Source organism: Coffea arabica, chromosome 8c (assembly GCF_036785885.1).
Source record: "Coffea arabica cultivar ET-39 chromosome 8c, Coffea Arabica ET-39 HiFi, whole genome shotgun sequence".
NCBI classification, from domain to species: Eukaryota; Viridiplantae; Streptophyta; class Magnoliopsida; order Gentianales; family Rubiaceae; genus Coffea; species Coffea arabica.
The window spans coordinates 17,584,238-17,593,443 of NC_092325.1; positions in this window are offsets into that span (position 1 = coordinate 17,584,238).

The window sequence follows — 9,206 nt, forward strand, 5'->3', positions numbered from 1 at the left end:
GAAACGCCACCTCTTCCAACCAAAATTCACACTTACTGAACTTAGCGAACAGTTGGTGCTCTCTTAGGGTTTGCAGCACTATCCGCAAATGTTGTTCATGCTCCTCCCTTGACTTCGAATACACTAAGATATCATCAATGAATACCACTACAAACCTATCCAAGTAAGGTTTGAACACTCGATGCATCAGATCCATGAATGCCACTGGGGCATTGGTTAAGCCAAAAGGCATTACTGCGAACTCAAAATGCCCATATCGAGTGTTAAACGCCGTTTTCGGCACATCCTCCTTTCTAATTTTCAATTAATAGTACCCTTGTCGCAGGTTCAACTTAGAAAACACCACAGCCCCTTGTAACTGATCAAACAACTCATCGATGTGGGGCAAAGGATATTTATTTTTAATAGTTACTGCATTCAACCCTCGATAATCAATACATAACCTTAAACTTCCGTCCTTCTTTTTAACAAATAACATTGGAGCTCCCCACGGTGACTCGCTCTCATGTATGAACCCCCGTTCTAGCAAGTCTTGCAATTGCACCTTTAACTCCTTAAGCTCAGCAGGTGCCATACGATAAGGGGTTTTCGAAATAGGAGTAGTTTCGGGTACTAGGTCAACCTTAAATTCAATTTTCCTTTCGGGTGGCAGAGACTCCAACTCCTCCGGAAATACGTCCGAGTATTCACTGATTACTGGCATGTCTTCCAACTTAATCTTTTCTCCAGGAGTGTTAATCAGGAAAGCTAAGTAACCACATGCGCCACGACTAAGCAATTTCCTAGCCCTTATTCCCGAAATAAGCGCAGAAGAGGCTATCATACCCCTCACGTCTAACTTTAGAGTTGCCTCCCCCGGTATACAAAATTCAACCACTTTCATCCTACAGTCTACCCGAGCATGATAATGAGCTAGCCAATCCATACCTAGAATAACACCGTACCCCTTAATGGCTAGACTAATGAGGTCAACTACCAATTTTTGTTCACCAATCCAAATATCACAATTCCTATACACCTCATTCGCAAGCAAAATTTGATTACCCGTAGGTGTTCTTACCTCTAAGTCATAAGGTAACCTTTCAACTTTCGAATCAATTCCAAGTATAAATGTAGGATTAACAAAAGAGTGAGTAGCACCGGGGTCTATCAAAATTTTGGCTAACCGGTGAAAAACAGGGATTGTACCTTCTACCACCTCCGTTGGTTCAGACACGGTTTGTTGATCCAGCGAATATACTCTAGCCGGTACCCTCGACCTGGTCCTTCTAGCATTGGTCGGCTTTGGGTTTGACCTAGCAGTTGACTGGGTATCACTAATCAACGGGCAGTTGCTTATTTGGTGATCCACACTTCCGCATCTTAGGCACTTCCGAGCCTTTCTCTAGCACTCATCCTCTGTGTGGTTTGGTTTCCCACAATATCCACACGTTACTCGGGGAGTGGAGGTTTGACCACCCTGGGAAATACCTCTACCTTGACCCCTACCACTTTGGCCTCCCCTCTGGGCACCACCTCTCGGAGCACTTCCCCTAAATGTGCTCGAAAACCGTCCACCTCCAGCCCCACGACCGGATTTAGCAGGTGGCATGCTCCGATCACCTCGCACTGACCCTTGGGTTCCACTAGGTGCCCCTTTCCATTTAGCATGGAAATTCCTCACGTGTGCCCTAGCAGTCTCTATCCATTGGGCCTTCTTCAGTACCTCCGTAAACGTATTAATTTGAGCTGCCGCTAAGGCTTCTTGTAACTCCACATTTAGCCCTTGCACAAATCTCCATAGCTATCAGTTCCGGAGCAAATTTGGACAACTTTGTAAACTGAGTCTCATACTTGGTTACACTCATTGTTCCCTGGCGGAGTTTAATGGAATCGTCCTCTCGCTTCTCCTGGACGATGGGTGGAAGATATTTCTCGTTAAACTCCCGTACGAAGTTTAACCAGGTCCATGCAGTCGCCTCTCTCTCCCACTTGGCCCTTACTATGTTCCACCAAGCCCTAGCTAGCCCCTTGAATTGGAAAACAGCAAATTGGACTTGCCTCTCCTCTGTATAGTTTAGGGCAGCAAAAATATTTATCATGGCCTCCAGCCATTTCTCGGCCCCATCCGAGTCTGGTCCTCCTAAGAACTTGGGGGCGAGAATTTCTGGAATCTCTCTAAAGCTCTATCTTGTCCATTATCAGGGTCCCTAGGTTGATTTACAGGGGCTGGACCCTGTTGTTCCACTAAACGAGCCAAGATGTTAGGCATCTGTTGGATGGCAGTTGCCACTTGATCTCCCCCTGCAGCCTGAGGTTCAGGTTGCGGCTCAATTGTTGCCTCTCTCTTCTCTCTCGGTTCTTGCACAGGTTCTTGTGCGCGTCTATCCCCACAGCCTCGACTAGGACCGCGTCCTCGGTTGGTTCCCCTGGTTTGACTTCTTCTACCCTCCATGTTTTGAGAGTTAAGTAACTATAAACATATAAACAAGGTAAGGTATAGCTCGTATGGTACGTTGCAAAAGGAAAAATAGAGGCAAATAAACACGTAACAAACAAATACTTTATACACATAGCAAACAAGTCATATATACATGCCACTTAAGCAAGTCAGAGGCTCTACTAGCCCAGGAACATAGAATAAAAGAGATCCTATTTACATCCACCATGACACGTCTAAGTCAAAAACAAAAGAAAACGTGTCGTCCTACTATGTTCCTAACTATCCCACAAAAGAAACTGTGACGACCCCACTTCTCCCAAGGGCGAACCCAAGGGTATTGGCGGGCCACCCGCCTAGCTCGCGCCAGGACTCGAAACTTAAAACAATAAAAGCCAGAAAATCCAAAAGAGTACTATTTACAATCCCAAAAGTGTTATAATTACATTCTCCAAAAGTACCTGCTCTTACTATTACATCCGTATAATTACAACCAAAATCAAAATGTAGACCCTAAGAAGGATCCTAATACAAACCACCAGAAATAAAACAAACATCCTAATGGTTCAACTATTACAAGCCAATCTACTATACTAGTGTGTGTGCCCAAACGTACCCGCGTCGGCCCCTGCTAAGGAAAACAAAAGGAATGGGGTAAGCTAAAAGCTTAGTAAGTAAACAGGGGCAAAAGCGTAAATTTCATGTAGCATCAATTACACAGTAAGAGTAAAGCAAAAGCAGAAAAGTAACATCACATAATAAGGATACGGGTGGCTCCAAAGCCAAGTCATTTACCATGCGTGATCTCCTGTCGACCCTCCGTCGACCCTAAATAAGGTCCGTAGAACTTCACTTGTACACCCACCGACACCTTATCACCCTCACTGGCCAGTCACCTCACAAACTTGCCCAGGCGAACGAAATCACAAACTTGAGCTTGAGTCGCAAGCTCGGGTCACAAACTTGGTGACCTCAATCCAGGTTGGACTGATTTCGACCAAGCCCTAACCGGCTCGAATAGTCCATCTAGGTATTGAGTTCAACCTCAAACTCACAAAATTCACAAAATTATTCAAAAGTCACCCCGAGCCACAAGCTCAAGGGTTTTAGTTCCAAAATTTCTCATATACATATGTCATGTACAAATAAGCGCGCAAATTAGGGTTTAGGTCGAGCGCGATAAAGTACACTCTCGCCTAGGTACCCTTTTTACGCATAACGAAACACATAAACAACTAACACATAAGAGCGGCCTGAATACTTACTCAAAATACCAAAAGTAGTACAAAAGCGGAAATCACTTTGTGTGTTGGCTAGTAGTGGGCCCCACCGGCACCGCCTAGCTCATCACTGCCTGAAATAGAAGATTTTATCACTTTATATCACAAACGGCTACTATCAGTCCCAAAACAAGTAAAATGACAAAATTGGCACACGTAATTGCGGAAACGGCAAAAACGGTGCACGCGCTCGCGCGGAACGGCAAACGGAAACGGCCAAATCGGCCATCTCAAACCGTTTTGGTCAAAAGTTAGGCTAGGAGTGTCGGATCAAGGTACATGAGGTACCGTTGCGAAGCTAAGAGAAAGGGCTACAACTTCCCTTTAGACATCTCAACCCAGATCGCAATAGATATAGGTCAAAAATATACGAAATAGTTCCAGCTGTGTCATTGCGGTTTACCAAACAGGCCCTGTTTACAAGGCCGTAACTTACGGCTCCGAAATCGAAATCAAGAAATTCCAGAGGCGTTAGAAAGCTGAGACATAAGGCTAAAATTTTATTGTTTTGGCCAAGACCTGAATCCATTCAGAACAGAACGAAAATCGAGTGCCAAAGTACCCGTCAGAACTGTCCATATACAAGGCAGTTCTGACGAGCGATATTGTTTTGATCATAACAGGGGCTACGGAACTCGGATTTTGACGTACTTTATACCGTTTCGAAGCTGAGATCAAGATCTAAATTTCTTATGAAGGGATCAGCACCTAGTTTGTGACGACCCCACCTCTCCCTAAGGCGTACCAAAGGGTTCGGCGGACCGCCTGCCCAGCTCTCGCCAGGACTCATTCACTATCTCAATCGAGTCATGTACACACATCCATGAACCATAAATAATATTCACAATTCAAGCTTATAATTTACATTGATAGAATTCGAGGTACAAAGTCTCAATTCACCAAACTAGTTCAAAACGAATACAATCCAAGTACAACATGTTCCATCCGAGGAATAGCGCGAGTACAAGTCAAAAATCAAACAACTAGTCTATGCTAGACTTTACATATCTCACACCTCGCTCGTACCCCTGAAAGGAAAACAAATAGAGTGGAATGATCTAAAAGCCCAGTGAGGTTCCAAATAGCAAATTGACCATTATTTATAAGTACAAGTTTTCGATATAGCAAAGTAACGAGCATGAAGAGTTCATAAATGTGAGCAATAACACGTCAAGTAGCAATCTTAAAATGAGCGAGTGTAGAATTTTTCAATAGAAACAATAATCACTCCAAAGTATAAGGATACGGATGGCTCTCAGGAGCCAAATTCCCATTGCATTACCAAAAGCTTGATCACGTAGTAGTTGACACTCCGTCAACTTTCAAGTAAGTAACCAATCCAGTAGAACACCACTTACACGACTCTCCGTCCACCATTCACACCCCCTACTGGGCCCAAAATCCTCAATAAACACGGGTGGTAATACTCGAGTATACCAATTAGTCGAGGAGATATCACTCCACTCGACAAAGCAAGAGACCCAGGGCTCATTACCCAACCGACCAAGCCCCTGCCGGCTCGACTAGAGTAACTTGCCACAGGGTTTCTGGAATTCCAGGAAGTGCGCGCATCATAACAAGTATGTCAAATCAATTGCAACGATAAACAAGTATATATCATGTAAGGGCAAGTGCAATAAAGTACACTCTTGCCCTAACAATTCACGCATGTGGCATGTAATCATATTGGCACGTATCAAGTACAAGTATCAAGTTCAATTCAGTATTTGAAAGCACTCACCAAAAGATATAGTGCTTTTACTGGTCACTTTCAGGTTATACTCCGAGTTCGGAGTCCAAATCTGCGATAAAACTCAATTTGAGAACTTTGAAACACGACTAGAGTTCGAAACTTAGACGTTTCGTTCAATAAGAATCAATAAATTGAAATTCACTCGGACAGTAGTCGTGAAACACTTGCTCGCCTTTTTAAACAGTAAAACTTTGTAATATTTATACTTGAAATTGTCTTGCGAGTTGAAAGTACAAGGAAAACATACTTCGAGCAATCATTATTTCATTTCTCAAGAGTACAAGTTCGTCCAAGTCCTAACGTATAACACTCAAGAAACATAGTGGCCAAGGTTCTCGCTAGTTCAAGTAATAAGTACTTAATTTTCACTCAAGTCGCTAATATAGTTTTCTAGTCCTCGAGTAAAAATTCGGGCAGCATGCCCTTTGTGTTTACCTAATTTTCCAGCCTTTTAGGCTTCATTGTTTTTCTCAAACACAACCCAACATGATACATATCATCAATTCATGTCAAGAGCCGTTTCATAGGCTCACAATATCATAATAACAAGAATCGTATTAAGTACAAGTGCAGAAATTCAATTTAGTTCAAAACAGATTTGACGTACAAATGCGGAAATAACATATCCGAGGCTACGCTTATCGGATTAAAACGAAACCTACGCCGTTTCGAAACTAAGACACAGAGCTACAATATTCATGATGGTCACTTAGTCCAGTTCCTAATGTAACTTAGTCAAATTCTCGAATTACTAAACCAGAAACCAATTCGTCGGCTGTTTAAACGTAGAACACTGTAATGAACATAACTCAGTGTACACATGTCCGAATTAGGTTTTCTTAGATGCATTTTAAAGCCAATTCAGAATACTACAACTTTCATGTTTGGGCAAAAAGCTAAATCAGAAGGGATCCTAGTCAAAAAACGTGATAAACTAGACTTAACTGATCACACGGACTGCTTAGGAAATACTTAGAATAGTAAGGGTATTTCGGACTTTTCATGACCTACGTTGCTCCGATTGAGCTGAAATTTTACAGGCACCTAGAAAACACCATTCTATACAACTTTCCTTCTTTGACCTAAGGCCAATTCGGCCTCTATCATATAGATACAAATTCGGACAGAATGTTGAGCAAAATTTCCAGATTCTGAAATTTTGAGTTTCTAATGCAACTTTCCTTAATTTCTTGGTCCAATCACTACCAAAACACCTTATACAACCTCAATTGCAACATATAAGCATTATACAACAATTTGGGCAGAATTTCCACAAGCCCTAGTTCATCATATAAAAAGGGGAAAACCTCCAAGAATCATCACAACCACTTGCACATCTTGAAATCAAGCCAAAACTTAAGCTAAATAACATCTTAAACCCAAAATTTAAAGGATCAAGGATCATGATCAGATTTTTACCTCAAAGACAAGACTTGGTAGAGTGATCCTTCACCCCCTTTGATATTTCTTGGTTCCTCAAGCTTCCCAACTCACACTTAGTACTTTAATCGGTTTAGAATTGGATTTTCTCACTTGGTTAGCTAAGATCAAGAAGAAAATGGTTGTTCTTGTTCTCTCTTTTCTCTCACCCTTTTGGTCGACCAAGCTGCTGAAAATGAAGAGAAAAGGTGCAAAATTTGGTGTTTAAATGGAAAGACTAAGTCTTGGTCAAGAAGCCTTAAGGTGGCGACAAGTGTCGCCACCACTACCTTTCATTTTTCTCTTTCTTTCTCTTACATTTCTAGCCTCATAATTTTGGTCAACCAGCTGCAAATTAGGAAGATATTTTGTGCAAAAGTCAATAAGCTTGTTTGGTAAGAAAAATGGTGGTCAACTGGTGCGTTCAAACGGTAGTGCGCGGGACCCGCCGGTTCGCGCCGTTTTTCTTAAAAACTCACGTACTAGGGTTTTTACTTCCCATTCACTAACCTGATATCATTGCTACTAGTCACATCTTATTTCTCACTTAAAAGTCACTTTTAATCATCAAATTGATCCTCGGCCAGTACCGAAAATTCATCCGGCGAAAAATCGCGAAAACCCTAATTTTGCTCCAAACTTGAAACCGAAGCGTAAAACCTTATTTTCTAGGTTTATTTACACTTATCATGGAATAATTGGATAGTAGGGCTTTAATAAATGATAATTTTCAAATAAAAAGAAATTTTTAAGAAAACGTGAGGAATTTTCCAATTCCAGTAATTAAAATTAGGGTTTCAATTAAAATATGAAAGATTTAGGAAAACCGGTTAGTCGCAAGTAAACTAGGGTTTTTGGCTATAATATTAGGGTTTCTAGTCTTTTTAAACAAAATTAGGTTTTAAATCAAACCCAAAGAAATACACTTTAATATTTTCTTCACAAACAACCTCCTAATATTCGGGATGTTACATAGTTCGTACGGGATCAAAACCGAAAAATCACGGGCAGAAGCTGAAATGCAAAACGCACAAAATCCAGTGTCCCAAAGCAGGTTCAAGTGTTTTGGCTATAATTCGGGCTACACTACCCCGTTTGACCTGAAATTTTGCAGGCATACCCAGGACTTAAGAGGCTACAACTTTCATGTTTTACAAAACTTCTGAATCAGCACGGAACATCAAGAAAAATGGAGCTCAAGTTCAGGTTCTGGGTTGCCCTGTTTACCCATTTTGCCGGTTTCAAATGTCGCAAACACATGGTTCGTTCTCATGGTTCTTATGCAGGTTTTTCAACCACTTTTGTACCAAATAAACACACATATACTAACATCTAAATGGTCTACAAATGATCCGAAATTCCCCTCCCAAGTCAATACCAATTTACCAAATACTAACCACAACACCTAACTTAACTTCATATGCACCCATCAACTAACCAAACCCTAACTCAATAGCCATAAGCTCAACTAAACTAACCTCATGGAGTCTAGGGTTTCTTAACCCAAATCAGAATTTTGCTAGAAACCAACCAATCAAGTGAGACAATTTATCAAACACAACCACTACAAGTTCATTTCTCAACTAAAACAAGTAAGGAAAGCATTAAAACAAAAGCCCTAATTCCTCTCTTTCTGGACTGAAATTTCCAGCAACATCACTCACAAAAATTAACCATGATACTTCATAAAAACAAGTGATAGACATAAGAGGTACCATAATCAAGCACAACTAAGATCCTTTACCAACATAGCCACTAGTTCATCAATCAAGAATCAACTTAAGACTTCAAATAGACTTTCTTACCTCAAGATTAAGGATGTAAGATGACTAATGATCTTAGGCCAACTCCAAAGTGGATTCTTTATGCTTCAAAATGAGGATTTATGGAAGGAAATTGATTGAACTTCACAAACTTCTCTTGGTTTCTCACTTCAAGGTGGCCGGCCCTCTCTCTCTATTTTTCTCTCAAATTTTTGTTTTGTTTGTCTCACAAATGACTTAATTATGACCCTTGAGACTAATATGTGGTGCAAGACCACTTAGGAGAGATATTTTTAAGGCTAGCCAATCACATAAAAGCTCCTCAATTGCACTTTTAACCCTTGCACTTCAACTTTCTCTTTCTTATACATGTTCCCTCAAACATTTGATAATCTTTCAATTTACTCCATAAGTCATAACTTAATCTCATTTAAAACATGTAATCACACTTAATTACTTCACTAATCACTTTCTCATCTTAATCACTTACACTTAAACATACTTTATCCCACATAAAAGTAATTAAACAATAACCTTTCTGTCAAGGGCAAATTTAGGGTTTAAACCCAACT